This window comes from Pseudophryne corroboree, unplaced genomic scaffold (assembly GCF_028390025.1).
Source record: "Pseudophryne corroboree isolate aPseCor3 unplaced genomic scaffold, aPseCor3.hap2 scaffold_1454, whole genome shotgun sequence".
NCBI lineage: Eukaryota > Metazoa > Chordata > Amphibia > Anura > Myobatrachidae > Pseudophryne > Pseudophryne corroboree.
Genome location: NW_026968083.1, coordinates 87,501 through 106,213, shown reverse-complemented (window position 1 = coordinate 106,213; position 18,713 = coordinate 87,501). Strand labels below are relative to the sequence as shown.

At 46.3% G+C, this 18,713-nt stretch overlaps 1 long non-coding RNA gene across 1 annotated transcript in view; it reads right to left on the bottom strand.

Moving 5' to 3' along the window:
• Nucleotides 1-290: 290 nt before the first annotated feature.
• The window catches only part of LOC134997684 (uncharacterized), a 33,584-nt gene continuing 15,161 nt past the window's right edge, over nucleotides 291-18,713 (bottom strand). Inside the window, exon 3 of the long non-coding RNA XR_010200081.1 lies at nucleotides 291-429. This is a non-coding gene — a long non-coding RNA (uncharacterized LOC134997684). The remainder of the gene's footprint in view (nucleotides 430-18,713) is intronic.

Sequence of the window (18,713 nt, the reverse complement as noted above, 5' to 3'; positions counted from 1 at the left end):
ATAAGTGCTAGAACCATGTATATGGCAGATATGTGCAGTACTCTGCTTTACGTCTGCTGTATGCACGGTGATAGCCGGCCCCTCATTCCCACCACAAGCTGAGTGTGGCAGCCATATTGTTTTCCCTCCAGAGAGAAAGAAAATTATCCTTTGTAGAAGGGTAGCTTTGAAAAGTAATCATCAGATAGAGACTTAGGGGTATTTACATTTTACAGAATAAAAATAACCTATGGTCGTAAGAAGACACAATTCTATTATCTGGCTTTATACTACATGTGCTTTACCGTGTCCTAAAGTCAGAAAGGTCATGAAGTTGGAGATGAGGTTCCACTGCCCCTTCCATCTTCCCCACAGTCCTATTCCAGATAAACGCCAACTCCAGGTGATACTTCCCACCTTCTTTCTGGATCTGGCGCACGAGGTAAGTGCCTGTGACACAAGTAATATTCACAGAAATAATATTAGTAGAATTGTTTAACCAATATTGAGATAAATTCTGCCTTTCAGTCTCCATAACGTTATTGTTTACACCCATGTGTATTTCCACATAGATAACAGCATGAAATGTATATATAAGAAATATTCAAGGTAATAAAACCCAGGACGTAATGCAGCATTTATTATAGTAATAAGTAGATGTGTGCTGTGGCAGGGCGGCAGTGTCCGCATGAGGGGAATGTGGAATATCAGGATAGCCCAGGTTTAGAGCAGCAGCAGCAGGACTGAAGGACCCAGGACGTATTACAGCATTTATTATATCTCACCTATACATAGTAATAAGTAGATGTGTGCTGTGGCAGGACGGCAGTGTCCGCATGAGGGGAATGTGGTATATCAGGATAGCCCAGGTTTAGAGCAGCAGCAGCAGCAGGACTGAAGGACCCAGGACGTATTACAGCATTTATTATATCTCACCTATACATAGTAATAAGTAGATGTGTGCTGTGGCAGGGCGGCAGTGTCCGCATGAGGGGAATGTGGAATATCAGGATAGCCCAGGTTTAGAGCAGCAGCAGCAGGACTGAAGGACCCAGGACGTATTACAGCATTTATTATATCTCACCTATACATAGTAATAAGTAGATGTGTGCTGTGGCAGGACGGCAGTGTCCGCATGAGGGGAATGTGGTATATCAGGATAGCCCAGGTTTAGAGCAGCAGCAGGACTGAAGGACCCAGGACGTATTACAGCATTTATTATATCTCACCTATACATAGTAATAAGTAGATGTGTGCTGTGGCAGGACGGCAGTGTCCGCATGAGGTGAATGTGGAATATCAGGATAGCCCAGGTTTAGAGCAGCAGCAGCAGGACTGAAGGAGCCAGGACGTATTACAGCATTTATTATATCTCACCTATACATAGTAATAAGTAGATGTGTGCTGTGGCAGGGCGGCAGTGTCCGCATGAGGGGAATGTGGAATATCAGGATTGCCCAGGTTTAGAGCAGCAGCAGCAGGACTGAAGGACCCAGGACGTATTACAGCATTTATTATATCTCACCTATACATAGTAATAAGTAGATGTGTGCTGTGGCAGGGCGGCAGTGTCCGCATGAGGGGAATGTGGAATATCAGGATAGCCCAGGTTTAGAGCAGCAGCAGCAGGACTGAAGGACCCAGGACGTATTACAGCATTTATTATATCTCACCTATACATAGTAATAAGTAGATGTGTGCTGTGGCAGGGCGGCAGTGTCCGCATGAGGGGAATGTGGAATATCAGGATAGCCCAGGTTTAGAGCAGCAGCAGCAGGACTGAAGGACCCAGGACGTATTACAGCATTTATTATATCTCACCTATACATAGTAATAAGTAGATGTGTGCTGTGGCAGGACGGCAGTGTCCGCATGAGGGGAATGTGGTATATCAGGATAGCCCAGGTTTAGAGCAGCAGCAGGACTGAAGGACCCAGGACGTATTACAGCATTTATTATATCTCACCTATACATAGTAATAAGTAGATGTGTGCTGTGGCAGGGCGGCAGTGTCCGCATGAGGGGAATGTGGAATATCAGGATAGCCCAGGTTTAGAGCAGCAGCAGCAGCAGGACTGAAGGACCCAGGACGTATTACAGCATTTATTATATCTCACCTATACATAGTAATAAGTAGATGTGTGCTGTGGCAGGACGGCAGTGTCCGCATGAGGGGAATGTGGAATATCAGGATAGCCCAGGTTTAGAGCAGCAGCAGGACTGAAGGACCCAGGACGTATTGCAGCATTTATTATATATCACCTATACATAGTAATAAGTAGATGTGTGCTGTGGCAGGGCGGCAGTGTCCGCATGAGGGGAATGTGGAATATCAGGATAGCCCAGGTTTAGAGCAGCAGCAGCAGCAGCAGGACTGAAGGACCCAGGACGTATTACAGCATTTATTATATCTCACCTATACATAGTAATAAGTAGATGTGTGCTGTGGCAGGACGGCAGTGTCCGCATGAGGGGAATGTGGAATATCAGGATAGCCCAGGTTTAGAGCAGCAGCAGGACTGAAGGACCCAGGACGTATTGCAGCATTTATTATATCTCACCTATACATAGTAATAAGTAGATGTGTGCTGTGGCAGGACGGCAGTGTCCGCATGAGGGGAATGTGGAATATCAGGATAGCCCAGGTTTAGAGCAGCAGCAGGACTGAAGGACCCAGGACGTATTACAGCATTTATTATATCTCACCTATACATAGTAATAAGTAGATGTGTGCTGTGGCAGGGCGGCAGTGTCCGCATGAGGGGAATGTGGAATATCAGGATAGCCCAGGTTTAGAGCAGCAGCAGCAGGACTGAAGGACCCAGGACGTATTACAGCATTTATTATATCTCACCTATACATAGTAATAAGTAGATGTGTGCTGTGGCAGGACGGCAGTGTCCGCATGAGGGGAATGTGGAATATCAGGATAGCCCAGGTTTAGAGCAGCAGCAGGACTGAAGGACCCAGGACGTATTGCAGCATTTATTATATATCACCTATACATAGTAATAAGTAGATGTGTGCTGTGGCAGGGCGGCAGTGTCCGCATGAGGGGAATGTGGAATATCAGGATAGCCCAGGTTTAGAGCAGCAGCAGCAGCAGCAGGACTGAAGGACCCAGGACGTATTACAGCATTTATTATATCTCACCTATACATAGTAATAAGTAGATGTGTGCTGTGGCAGGACGGCAGTGTCTGCATGAGGGGAATGTGGAATATCAGGATAGCCCAGGTTTAGAGCAGCAGCAGGACTGAAGGACCCAGGACGTATTGCAGCATTTATTATATATCACCTATACATAGTAATAAGTAGATGTGTGCTGTGGCAGGACGGCAGTGTCCGCATGAGGGGAATGTGGAATATCCGGATAGCCCAGGTTTAGAGCAGCAGCAGCAGGACTGAAGGACCCAGGACGTATTACAGCATTTATTATATCTCACCTATACATAGTAATAAGTAGATGTGTGCTGTGGCAGGACGGCAGTGTCCGCATGAGGGGAATGTGGAATATCAGGATAGCCCAGGTTTAGAGCAGCAGCAGGACTGAAGGACCCAGGACGTATTGCAGCATTTATTATATATCACCTATACATAGTAATAAGTAGATGTGTGCTGTGGCAGGGCGGCAGTGTCCGCATGAGGGGAATGTGGAATATCAGGATAGCCCAGGTTTAGAGCAGCAGCAGCAGCAGCAGGACTGAAGGACCCAGGACGTATTACAGCATTTATTATATCTCACCTATACATAGTAATAAGTAGATGTGTGCTGTGGCAGGACGGCAGTGTCTGCATGAGGGGAATGTGGAATATCAGGATAGCCCAGGTTTAGAGCAGCAGCAGGACTGAAGGACCCAGGACGTATTGCAGCATTTATTATATATCACCTATACATAGTAATAAGTAGATGTGTGCTGTGGCAGGACGGCAGTGTCCGCATGAGGGGAATGTGGAATATCAGGATAGCCCAGGTTTTGAGCAGCAGCAGGACTGAAGGACCCAGGACGTATTGCAGCATTTATTATATCTCACCTATACATAGTAATAAGTAGATGTGTGCTGTGGCAGGACGGCAGTGTCCGCATGAGGGGAATGTGGAATATCAGGATAGCCCAGGTTTAGAGCAGCAGCAGCATAACTGAAGGACCCAGGACGTATTACAGCATTTATTATATCTCACCTATACATAGTAATAAGTAGATGTGTGCTGTGGCAGGGCGGCAGTGTCCGCATGAGCGGAATGTGGTATATCAGGATAGCCCAGGTTTAGAGCAGCAGCAGCAGGACTGAAGGACCCAGGACGTATTACAGCATTTATTATATCTCACCTATACATAGTAATAAGTAGATGTGTGCTGTGGCAGGGCGGCAGTGTCCGCATGAGCGGAATGTGGTATATCAGGATAGCCCAGGTTTAGAGCAGCAGCAGCAGGACTGAAGGACCCAGGACGTATTACAGCATTTATTATATCTCACCTATACATAGTAATAAGTAGATGTGTGCTGTGGCAGGGCGGCAGTGTCCGCATGAGGGGAATGTAGAACATCAGGATAGCCCAGGTTTAGAGCAGCAGCAGCAGCAGGACTGAAGGACCCAGGACGTATTACAGCATTTATTATATCTCACCTATACATAGTAATAAGTAGATGTGTGCTGTGGCAGGGCGGCAGTGTCCGCATGAGGGGAATGTGGAATATCAGGATAGCCCAGGTTTAGAGCAGCAGCAGGACTGAAGGACCCAGGACGTATTACAGCATTTATTATATCTCACCTATACATAGTAATAAGTAGATGTGTGCTGTGGCAGGGCGGCAGTGTCCGCATGAGCGGAATGTGGTATATCAGGATAGCCCAGGTTTAGAGCAGCAGCAGGACTGAAGGACCCAGGACGTATTACAGCATTTATTATATCTCACCTATACATAGTAATAAGTAGATGTGTGCTGTGGCAGGGCGGCAGTGTCCGCATGAGGGGAATGTGGTATATCAGGATAGCCCAGGTTTAGAGCAGCAGCAGCAGGACTGAAGGACCCAGGACGTATTACAGCATTTATTATATCTCACCTATACATAGTAATAAGTAGATGTGTGCTGTGGCAGGGCGGCAGTGTCCGCATGAGGGGAATGTGGAATATCAGGATAGCCCAGGTTTAGAGCAGCAGCAGCAGCAGGACTGAAGGACCCAGGACGTATTACAGCATTTATTATATCTCACCTATACATAGTAATAAGTAGATGTGTGCTGTGGCAGGGCGGCAGTGTCCGCATGAGGGGAATGTGGAATATCAGGATAGCCCAGGTTTAGAGCAGCAGCAGGACTGAAGGACCCAGGACGTATTACAGCATTTATTATATCTCACCTATACATAGTAATAAGTAGATGTGTGCTGTGGCAGGGCGGCAGTGTCCGCATGAGCGGAATGTGGTATATCAGGATAGCCCAGGTTTAGAGCAGCAGCAGCAGCAGCAGGACTGAAGGACCCAGGACGTATTACAGCATTTATTATATCTCACCTATACATAGTAATAAGTAGATGTGTGCTGTGGCAGGGCGGCAGTGTCCGCATGAGGGGAATGTGGTATATCAGGATAGCCCAGGTTTAGAGCAGCAGCAGGACTGAAGGACCCAGGACGTATTACAGCATTTATTATATCTCACCTATACATAGTAATAAGTAGATGTGTGCTGTGGCAGGGCGGCAGTGTCCACATGAGGGGAATGTAGAATATCAGGATAGCCCAGGTTTAGAGCAGCAGCAGCAGGACTGAAGGAACCAGGACGTATTACAGCATTTATTATATCTCACCTATACATAGTAATAAGTAGATGTGTGCTGTGGCAGGACGGCAGTGTCTGCATGAGGGGAATGTGGAATATCAGGATAGCCCAGGTTTAGAGCAGCAGCAGGACTGAAGGACCCAGGACGTATTGCAGCATTTATTATATATCACCTATACATAGTAATAAGTAGATGTGTGCTGTGGCAGGGCGGCAGTGTCCGCATGAGGGGAATGTGGAATATCAGAATAGCCCAGGTTTAGTGCAGCAGCAGCAGCAGGACTGAAGGACCCAGGACGTATTACAGCATTTATTATATCTCACCTATACATAGTAATAAGTAGATGTGTGCTGTGGCAGGGCGGCAGTGTCCGCATGAGCGGAATGTGGAATATCAGGATAGCCCAGGTTTAGAGCAGCAGCAGCAGCAGGACTGAAGGACCCAGGACGTATTACAGCATTTATTATATCTCACCTATACATAGTAATAAGTAGATGTGTGCTGTGGCAGGGCGGCAGTGTCCGCATGAGCGGAATGTGGAATATCAGGATAGCCCAGGTTTAGAGCAGCAGCAGCAGCAGGACTGAAGGACCCAGGACGTATTACAGCATTTATTATATCTCACCTATACATAGTAATAAGTAGATGTGTGCTGTGGCAGGGCGGCAGTGTCCGCATGAGGGGAATGTGGAATATCAGGATAGCCCAGGTTTAGAGCAGCAGCAGCAGCAGGACTGAAGGACCCAGGACGTGTTACAGCATTTATTATATCTCACCTATACATAGTAATAAGTAGATGTGTGCTGTGGCAGGGCGGCAGTGTCCGCATGAGGTGAATGTGGAATATCAGGATAGCCCAGGTTTAGAGCAGCAGCAGCAGGACTGAAGGACCCAGGACGTATTACAGCATTTATTATATCTCACCTATACATAGTAATAAGTAGATGTGTGCTGTGGCAGGGCGGCAGTGTCCGCATGAGGGGAATGTGGAATATCAGGATAGCCCATGTTTAGAGCAGCAGCAGCAGGACTGAAGGACCCAGGACGTATTACAGCATTTATTATATCTCACCTATACATAGTAATAAGTAGATGTGTGCTGTGGCAGGGCGGCAGTGTCCGCATGAGGGGAATGTGGTATATCAGGATAGCCCAGGTTTAGAGCAGCAGCAGGACTGAAGGACCCAGGACGTATTACAGCATTTATTATATCTCACCTATACATAGTAATAAGTAGATGTGTGCTGTGGCAGGGCGGCAGTGTCCGCATGAGGGGAATGTGGAATATCAGGATAGCCCAGGTTTAGAGCAGCAGCAGCAGCAGCAGGACTGAAGGACCCAGGACGTATTGCAGCATTTATTATATCTCACCTATACATAGTAATAAGTAGATGTGTGCTGTGGCAGGGCGGCAGTGTCCGCATGAGGGGAATGTAGAATATCAGGATAGCCCAGGTTTAGAGCAGCAGCAGCAGGACTGAAGGACCCAGGACGTATTACAGCATTTATTATATCTCACCTATACATAGTAATAAGTAGATGTGTGCTGTGGCAGGGACGGCAGTGTCCGCATGAGGGGAATGTGGAATATCAGGATAGCCCAGGTTTAGAGCAGCAGCAGCAGCAGCAGGACAGAAGGACCCAGGACGTATTACAGCATTTATTATATCTCACCTATACATAGTAATAAGTAGATGTGTGCTGTGGCAGGGCGGCAGTGTCCGCATGAGGGGAATGTGGAATATCAGGATAGCCCAGGTTTAGAGCAGCAGCAGCAGCAGCAGGACTGAAGGACCCAGGACGTATTACAGCATTTATTATATTTCACCTATACATAGTAATAAGTAGATGTGTGCTGTGGCAGGGACGGCAGTGTCCGCATGAGGGGAATGTGGAATATCAGGATAGCCCAGGTTTAGAGCAGCAGCAGCAGGACTGAAGGACCCAGGACGTATTACAGCATTTATTATATCTCACCTATACATAGTAATAAGTAGATGTGTGCTGTGGCAGGGCGGCAGTGTCCGCATGAGGGGAATGTGGTATATCAGGATAGCCCAGGTTTAGAGCAGCAGCAGCAGGACTGAAGGACCCAGGACGTATTACAGCATTTATTATATCTCACCTATACATAGTAATAAGTAGATGTGTGCTGTGGCAGGGACGGCAGTGTCCGCATGAGGGGAATGTGGTATATCAGGATAGCACAGGTTTAGAGCAGCAGCAGCAGGACTGAAGGACCCAGGACGTATTACAGCATTTATTATATCTCACCTATACATAGTAATAAGTAGATGTGTGCTGTGGCAAGGCGGCAGTGTCCGCATGAGGGGAATGTGGTATATCAGGATAGCCCAGGTTTAGAGCAGCAGCAGGACTGAAGGACCCAGGACGTATTACAGCATTTATTATATCTCACCTATACATAGTAATAAGTAGATGTGTGCTGTGGCAGGGCGGCAGTGTCCGCATGAGGGGAATGTGGTATATCAGGATAGCCCAGGTTTAGAGCAGCAGCAGCAGCAGGACTGAAGGACCCAGGACGTATTACAGCATTTATTATATCTCACCTATACATAGTAATAAGTAGATGTGTGCTGTGGCAGGGCGGCAGTGTCCGCATGAGGGGAATGTGGAATATCAGGATGTCCCAGGTTTAGAGCAGCAGCAGCAGCAGGACTGAAGGACCCAGGACGTATATCAGCATTTATTATATCTCACCTATACATAGTAATAAGTAGATGTGTGCTGTGGCAGGGACGGCAGTGTCTGCATGAGGGGAATGTGGAATATCAGGATAGCCCAGGTTTAGAGCAGCAGCAGGACTGAAGGACCCAGGATGTATTACAGCATTTATTATATCTCACCTATACATAGTAATAAGTAGATGTGTGCTGTGGCAGGGCGGCAGTGTCCGCATGAGGGGAATGTGGAATATCAGGATAGCCCAGGTTTAGAGCAGCAGCAGCAGGACTGAAGGACCCAGGACGTATTACAGCATTTATTATATCTCACCTATACATAGTAATAAGTAGATGTGTGCTGTGGCAGGGCGGCAGTGTCCGCATGAGGGGAATGTGGTATATCAGGATAGCCCAGGTTTAGAGCAGCAGCAGCAGGACTGAAGGACCCAGGACGTATTACAGCATTTATTATATCTCACCTATACATAGTAATAAGTAGATGTGTGCTGTGGCAGGGCGGCAGTGTCCGCATGAGGGGAATGTGGAATATCAGGATAGCCCAGGTTTAGAGCAGCAGCAGCAGCAGGACTGAAGGACCCAGGACGTATATCAGCATTTATTATATCTCACCTATACATAGTAATAAGTAGATGTGTGCTGTGGCAGGGACGGCAGTGTCTGCATGAGGGGAATGTGGTATATCAGGATAGCCCAGGTTTAGAGCAGCAGCAGCAGGACTGAAGGACCCAGGACGTATTACAGCATTTATTATATCTCACCTATACATAGTAATAAGTAGATGTGTGCTGTGGCAGGGCGGCAGTGTCCGCATGAGGGGAATGTGGAATATCAGGATAGCCCAGGTTTAGAGCAGCAGCAGCAGGACTGAAGGACCCAGGACGTATTACAGCATTTATTATATCTCACCTATACATAGTAATAAGTAGATGTGTGCTGTGGCAGGGCGGCAGTGTCCGCATGAGGGGAATGTGGTATATCAGGATAGCCCAGGTTTAGAGCAGCAGCAGCAGCAGGACTGAAGGACCCAGGACGTATTACAGCATTTATTATATCTCACCTATACATAGTAATAAGTAGATGTGTGCTGTGGCAGGGCGGCAGTGTCCGCATGAGGGGAATGTGGAATATCAGGATAGCCCAGGTTTAGAGCAGCAGCAGCAGCAGGACTGAAGGACCCAGGACGTATATCAGCATTTATTATATCTCACCTATACATAGTAATAAGTAGATGTGTGCTGTGGCAGGGACGGCAGTGTCTGCATGAGGGGAATGTGGTATATCAGGATAGCCCAGGTTTAGAGCAGCAGCAGCAGGACTGAAGGACCCAGGACGTATTACAGCATTTATTATATCTCACCTATACATAGTAATAAGTAGATGTGTGCTGTGGCAGGGCGGCAGTGTCCGCATGAGGGGAATGTGGAATATCAGGATAGCCCAGGTTTAGAGCAGCAGCAGCAGCAGCAGCAGGACTGAAGGACCCAGGACGTATTACAGCATTTATTATATCTCACCTATACATAGTAATAAGTAGATGTGTGCTGTGGCAGGGCGGCAGTGTCCGCATGAGGGGAATGTGGAATATCAGGATAGCCCAGGTTTAGAGCAGCAGCAGCAGGACTGAAGGACCCAGGACGTATTACAGCATTTATTATATCTCACCTATACATAGTAATAAGTAGATGTGTGCTGTGGCAGGGCGGCAGTGTCCGCATGAGGGGAATGTGGTATATCAGGATAGCCCAGGTTTAGAGCAGCAGCAGCAGCAGGACTGAAGGACCCAGGACGTATTACAGCATTTATTATATCTCACCTATACATAGTAATAAGTAGATGTGTGCTGTGGCAGGGCGGCAGTGTCCGCATGAGGGGAATGTGGAATATCAGGATAGCCCAGGTTTAGAGCAGCAGCAGCAGCAGGACTGAAGGACCCAGGACGTATTACAGCATTTATTATATCTCACCTATACATAGTAATAAGTAGATGTGTGCTGTGGCAGGGCGGCAGTGTCCGCATGAGGGGAATGTGGTATATCAGGATAGCCCAGGTTTAGAGCAGCAGCAGCAGCAGGACTGAAGGACCCAGGACGTATTACAGCATTTATTATATCTCACCTATACATAGTAATAAGTAGATGTGTGCTGTGGCAGGGCGGCAGTGTCCGCATGAGGGGAATGTGGAATATCAGGATAGCCCAGGTTTAGAGCAGCAGCAGCAGCAGGACTGAAGGACCCAGGACGTATATCAGCATTTATTATATCTCACCTATACATAGTAATAAGTAGATGTGTGCTGTGGCAGGGACGGCAGTGTCTGCATGAGGGGAATGTGGTATATCAGGATAGCCCAGGTTTAGAGCAGCAGCAGCAGGACTGAAGGACCCAGGACGTATTACAGCATTTATTATATCTCACCTATACATAGTAATAAGTAGATGTGTGCTGTGGCAGGGCGGCAGTGTCCGCATGAGGGGAATGTGGAATATCAGGATAGCCCAGGTTTAGAGCAGCAGCAGCAGCAGCAGCAGGACTGAAGGACCCAGGACGTATTGCAGCATTTATTATATCTCACCTATACATAGTAATAAGTAGATGTGTGCTGTGGCAGGGCGGCAGTGTCCGCATGAGGGGAATGTGGTATATCAGGATAGCCCAGGTTTAGAGCAGCAGCAGCAGCAGCAGGACTGAAGGACCCAGGACGTATTACAGCATTTATTATATCTCACCTATACATAGTAATAAGTAGATGTGTGCTGTGGCAGGGCGGCAGTGTCCGCATGAGCGGAATGTGGAATATCAGGATAGCCCAGGTTTAGAGCAGCAGCAGGACTGAAGGACCCAGGACGTATTACAGCATTTATTATATCTCACCTATACATAGTAATAAGTAGATGTGTGCTGTGGCAGGGCGGCAGTGTCCGCATGAGGGGAATGTGGAATATCAGGATAGCCCAGGTTTAGACCAGCAGCAGGACTGAAGGACCCAGGACGTATTACAGCATTTATTATATCTCACCTATACATAGTAATAAGTAGATGTGTGCTGTGGCAGGGCGGCAGTGTCCGCATGAGGTGAATGTGGAATATCAGGATAGCCCAGGTTTAGAGCAGCAGCAGGACTGAAGGACCCAGGACGTATTACAGCATTTATTATATCTCACCTATACATAGTAATAAGTAGATGTGTGCTGTGGCAGGGCGGCAGTGTCCGCATGAGGGGAATGTGGAATATCAGGATAGCCCAGGTTTAGAGCAGCAGCAGGACTGAAGGACCCAGGACGTATTACAGCATTTATTATATCTCACCTATACATAGTAATAAGTAGATGTGTGCTGTGGCAGGGCGGCAGTGTCCGCATGAGGGGAATGTGGAATATCAGGATAGCCCAGGTTTAGAGCAGCAGCAGCAGGACTGAAGGACCCAGGACGTATTACAGCATTTATTATATCTCACCTATACATAGTAATAAGTAGATGTGTGCTGTGGCAGGGACGGCAGTGTCCGCATGAGGGGAATGTGGAATATCAGGATAGCCCAGGTTTAGAGCAGCAGCAGCAGCAGCAGGACTGAAGGACCCAGGACGTATTACAGCATTTATTATATCTCACCTATACATAGTAATAAGTAGATGTGTGCTGTGGCAGGGCGGCAGTGTCCGCATGAGGGGAATGTGGAATATCAGGATAGCCCAGGTTTAGAGCAGCAGCAGCAGCAGCAGGACTGAAGGACCCAGGACGTATTACAGCATTTATTATATCTCACCTATGCATAGTAATAAGTAGATGTGTGCTGTGGCAGGGCGGCAGTGTCCGCATGAGCGGAATGTGGTATATCAGGATAGCCCAGGTTTAGAGCAGCAGCAGCAGCAGCAGGACTGAAGGACCCAGGACGTATTACAGCATTTATTATATCTCACCTATACATAGTAATAAGTAGATGTGTGCTGTGGCAGGGACGGCAGTGTCCGCATGAGGGGAATGTGGAATATCAGGATAGCCCAGGTTTAGAGCAGCAGCAGGACTGAAGGACCCAGGACGTATTACAGCATTTATTATATCTCACCTATACATAGAAATAAGTAGATGTGTGCTGTGGCAGGGCGGCAGTGTCCGCATGAGGGGAATGTGGAATATCAGGATAGCCCAGGTTTAGAGCAGCAGCAGCAGGACTGAAGGACACAGTCCAGGTTTTCCTCAATCAGCTCTCTCAGCATAATGTCTGCTTCCTGGTGTTTGGGCCTCCTAGGCCTCAATCCACATCTGAGCCTAAGCCTGAAGTACTGATCTGACATGTCCTGATCACCAGACTGCAGCGCAGCCAATCATGTGACTGTCTGAGCTTCCCTGCACCACATGATCATCCCAGCCAATCCCTGCACACTGGCTCCTATAAGAATGCTGGGTAAGGACTGCCTAATGGTCAGTGCTCTGATTGTCATACCCTGTATGGGGTGGTTGCTGGTAGCTGTTTCCAGGTTGCCTTGTTCCAGGAGATTCCATTCAGCTTGTAGCTGTGCCTGGCTCATCAGTGTTCCGCCCATTGATCTCCTTCTACATCAGTGCTCCACCACCGATATCCGGTATTATCGGTATCCCACCTATCTCCAGTGGTCAGTAACCTTGTGCTTATTTATATTGGGACTTCATCAGTGGTTCACACTGCATCTGATATTACATCTTGCCATTGATGTTACATCTACTACAGCATTGCCCTTGTGCCTATGTTACTGCATTATCTGACGCTGATTATCAAGTCTACTACCATGTGCTGCCATCTGTACCATCTTGCATGCTGAATAAAAAAACGTGTTTTTTCTCATTCTCCTCCATTCTGGTCACACCTTTGGGCCTACGCTCAAGTAATACCATATCCTGGTTTATGTACGAGATCTTTATTCAAGCACCCAGATTCATGTTCCAGTCAGCCCTATGCCTGAGTTTTTCACTGGTCAGTCAGACCTCGGGGGTGACACAGTTTAAATCACACCAAACTTTGTCTGTGTGATAAGGAGGAGGAAATTGATTCCTGCAGTTATTTCCTTTTTAAAATGTAACTCATTTATATTTTGCAAGCTATCCTGACTGGATGGAAAAGACAGAGGGCTTGCCCCTGAGATGCAGTGTGTTCTTACTGTATAAAAAGGTCTGTGAGCCTTGTGTGTAATATACCATCTTCATTCTGCTGGAAACATAGAAACACAGAATTTGACGGCAGATAAGAACCACTTGGCCCATCTAGTCTGCCCCCCCCTTTTTTTTTTTTTTTTTTTTTTTTTTTTACATTATTTTTATCTCTAACCTTATTTGATCCTTATTTCTTTGTAAGGATATCCTTATGTCTATCCCATGCATGTTTAAATTGCTCTACTGTCTTAGCCTCTACCACCTCTGATGGGAGGCTATTCCACTTGTCCACTACCCTTTCTGTGAAATAATTTTTCCGCAAATTTCCCCTGAACCTCCCCCTCTCAAGCCTCAGTGCATGTCCTCGTGTCCTATTGCTTCTCTTCATTTGGAGAATGTTTCCCTCCTGGACTTTGGTAAAACCCTTTATATATATATATATATATATATATATATATATATATATATATATATATATATATATATATATATATATATATATATATATATATATATATATATATATATTTGAAAGTTTCTATCATGTCTCCCCTTTCCCTTCTCTGTTCCAAACTATACATATTGAGATTTCTTAGTCTTTCTGGGTATGTTTTGTGATGTAGGCCATGCACCATTTTAGTTGCCCTCCTTTTGTACAGTTTCTAATGTATTAATATCCTTTTGAAGATATGGGGGTATATGCAATTAGCGGTGAATCGTGGCAATTTTTCGGCCGTTTTTCAATTAGACAGTCTAATTTCGGCAAGTGGGTGCCGAAATTGACCATATGCAATAAAAAACGGATTCGACAGTCCCGTTGACGAAAAACGGCCAATTTGACGGATTTTGTTCCGTTTTTTTAAAAACGGGAAAAAACATGGGAAAAAAATGGCGTGGGGTCCCCCCTCCAAAGCATAACCAGCCTCGGGCTCTTCGAGCTGGTCCTGGTTCTAAAAATCTGGGGAAAAAATGGACAAGGGATCCCCCGTATTTTTAAAACCAGCACCGGGCTCTGCGCCTGGTGCTGGTGCAAAAAATACGGGGGACAAAGAGTAGGGGTCCCCCGTATTTTTTACACCAGCATCGGGCTCCACTAGCTGGACAGATAATGCCACAGCCGGGGGTCACTTTTATACAGCGCCCTGCGGCCGTGGCATTAAATATCCAACTAGTCACCCCTGGCCGGGGTACCCTGGGGGAGTGGGGACCCCTTCAATCAAGGGGTCCCCCCCCCAGTCACCCAAGGGCCAGGGGTGAAGCCCGAGGCTGTCCCCCCCCCCATCCAAGGGCTGCGGGTGGGAGGCTGATAACCTTGAGAAAATATAAAGAATATTATTTTTTCCAGTAGTACTACAAGTCCCAGCAAGCCTCCCCCACAAGCTGGTACTTGGAGAACCACAAGTACCAGCATGCGGGAGAAAAACGGGCCCGCTGGTACCTGTAGTACTACTGGAAATAAAATACCCAAATAAAAACAGGAGACACACACCTTGAGAGTAAAACTTTATTGCACACCTGCCGACACACACATACTTACCTATGTTGACCCGCCGACTGCCACGTCTCCTGATCCGACGATCCAGGGTACCTGTGATACAAATTATACTCGCCTCAATCCAGTGTCCAGATATAAATCCTCGTACTTGGCAAAACAAATAAACGCACACCCGGACCAGCTGACTGAAAGGGGTCCCATGTTTTCACATGGGACCCCTTTCCCCGAATGCCGGGACACCACGTGACTCCTGTCACAGAGGTCCCTTCAGCCAATCAGGAAGCGCTACTTCGTTGCACTCACCTGATTGGCTGTATGCGCGTGTGACCTCAGACAGCGCATCGCAAAGCCTCTCCATTACTTTCAATGGTGGGAACTTTGCCGTCAGCGGTGGGGTTACCCGCGGTCAGCCGCTGACCGCGGGTGACCTCACCGCTGACGCAAAGTTCCCACATTGAGTATAATGGAGAGGCTTTGCGAACCGCTGTCTGACAGCTCAGACGTGCAGCCAATCAGCAGAGTGCCAGGATGTTGCGCTCGCTGATTGGCTTAAGAGACCTTTCTGTGACAGCAGTCACGGGGGGGGGGGGGTCTCTGCATTCGGGGAAAGGGGTCTCATGTGTAAACATGGGACCCCTTTCAGTCCGCTGGTCCGGGTGTGCGTTTATTTGTTTTGCCAAGTACGAGGATTTATATCTGGACACTGGATAGAGGCGAGTATAATTTTATTCACAGGTACCCCGGATTGTCTGATCAGGAGACGTGGTAGTCGGCGGGTCAACATAGGTAAGTATGTGTGTGTCGGCAGGTGTGCAATAAAGTTTTACTCTCAAGGTGTGTGTCTCCTGTTTTTATTTGGGTATTTTTTTTTCCAGTAGTACTACTACAGGTACCAGCGGGCCCGTTTTTCTCCCGCATGCTGGTACTTGTGGGTCTCCAAGTACCAGCTTGCGGGGGTGGCTTGGTGGTGGTGGTGGTGGTAGTGGTAGTAGTAGTAAATATTCTTGTCATTTTCTCAAGGCTATCAACCCCCCATCCGCAGCCCTTGGATGGGGTGAACAACAGCCTCGGGCTTCGCCCTTGGGTGGCTGGGGGGGACCCCTTGATTGAAGGGGTCCCCACTCCCCCAGGGTACCCCGGCCAGGGGTGACTAGTTGGATATTTAATGCTACGGCCGCAGGGCGCTGTATAAAAGTGACCCCCGGCTGTGGCATTATCTGTCCAGCTAGTGGAGCCCGATGCTGGTGTAAAAAATACGGGGGACCCCTACTCTTTTTGTCCCCCATATTTTTTGCACCAGGCGCAGAGCCCGGTGCTGGTTTTAAAAATACGGGGGATCCCCTGTCCATTTCCCCCCCCGGATTTTTAGAACCAGGACCGGCTCGAAGAGCCCGAGGCTGGTTATGCTTTGGATGGGGGACCCCATGCCATTTTTTTCTGGGATTTTACCATTCCATCTAAAAAAAAAAAAAAAAAAAAAAAAAAAAATTTAAAAATATATAAATAATACTTGTGCCTCCCAAAAACACAAACCAAGTACCTAATCCCTTCTAATATAAATAGATATGCTATTACCAATAAAAAAAAAACACCAAAAAAAACATGTTTTAAATTTTTTTTTTTTTTTTATTAGATTCACCTACCAAAGTGTGGCAGATTGAAAATGACGAATTTACTGTCTAAAAGCACTGTCGAATTTCCAAACTTCAATTGAATATACTTTTGTCGAATTGCCGCATTTGTACCATTGCAGAAAAGTCGAATTTGACAAATGTCGAATTTCAAAGTCGAATTTTGAAAGTCCGTTTTTTTTGACGGAAAGTACTGAATTGCATTGTCTGTTTTTTTGTTTTTTGTTCTGTTTTTTTTTTTAGGCGGAAAAGTCCAGTTTTTCGACAATTTCGGGAATTCGACCGCAATTGCATATACCCCATGGCCTCCAGAACTGAATACAGTATTCTAGATGAGGCCGTACCAATGATCTATACAGTGGCATTATTACTTCTTTCTGCTGCTGATTCCTCTCCCAATGCAGCCAAGCATTTGACTAGCCTTCCTCATTGCCTTGTTACATTGCTTACCTGCCTTTAAGTCATCTAAAATAGTGACTCCTAGATCCCTTTCCTCCTCAGTATTCTCCAGTATAGTGCCATTAATACTATATTTAGCTTTAGGATTTTTGAGACCCAAGTGCATGATTTTGCATTTTTTGGCATTAAACTGTAATTGCCAGACTCTTGACCATTCCTCTAGTCTACCTAGATCCTCAATCATTTGTTTTACCCCACCTGGTGTGTCTACCCTGTTGCATACCTTTGTGTCATCTGCAAAAAGGCACTCTTTCACTTTAATGCCATTTGCAATGTCACCAGTAAAGATATTAAAAAGCACTGGTCCAAGTACAGATCCCTGGGGTACTCCACTGGTAACATTTCCCTCCTGTGAATGCACTCCATTTACCACAACTCTGTTTTCTATCCACAACTGTTTTCTATCCATCAACCTCTTCTTGTATGCTGTTGCCCCTAGCAGTAGGGAAAAGTCTTCAGACTTTTGAGCAAATAAACCTCTTTTGCCTCAAGATGACCTCTTCATCTTGCGACCAGCAGGGATACCTGAAATGTAGCCCCATTCTCCAGCTGTCCAGGGTAACCCTAGTGTTTCTAAGTTCCACCTTCCATCAGCTACTGGTCAGAGGCCTGGTCAAGCACTTAGTGTGTACCCAGCTTAGAACAACCTAGATAACTAGAATAAGTGAAAATCAGTTAATGCCACACAGGTGTGGTAAGCGTGTTGATGCATACAGAGCAGAACCGTGGTTGCAGATGCCATGGGATTGAGGAGTCTGGTGGTGGCAGCTTTATACTTGTCCACAGTGCAGTGGGTGTAGTCAATAACAGGCGTTAACTGACTGTAAGCAGGAATCCCTTAATTGGCCATGTCCTGTATGAACTAAACGCATTCCGTGACCATGGGATGCAAGTCAGTGAGGGCTTAGGAAGCGTCCATAGTCTTGTATGATCAAATGGTATAATAAAATTCCCCAATGTTTACTCTTTCCTTTTGCTTATATTGGATATTAAATTTTGTGATGAACGGTATGCCTAAAACTTCCTGTTATCGTGAGGTCCTGTGTTTATTTTGTTTAAATTTTTTCTTTAATTTAAGACTGTCATTAGCATAGTAGTTAGCTATGTGCGTCACACTCGAGGCTTATCTCACCATTAAAAGGATGAGTGCAATACAAATTTTGGGTCAAATGTGCTGGTCAATGTGTTTTGCCATACACAAATTGCTCGTAACACTGTTCGTTCCATGAAGGAACAGCTGAACATTTAACTTTAACAATTGCACTTCATTACTCTGTCTAAGAATCTTTAGTTTTAGATCAAACACACCATATACCTAAAAAAAAAAAAAAAAATTTCATTTCACTACATGGTATTTTCTCCAAAGCAATTACATCTTTCACACTCCCTGCAACCCGCCTCCCTGTACACACTGCCCCCTCAATTATCTACTCTCCTCTTACCTCAGGAGCTTTTTTTTTTTTTTTTTTTTCTTACCTTTGTAAATTGACAATAACATCCACAACCTGTCACCATAAAAACATTCACTCACCACCT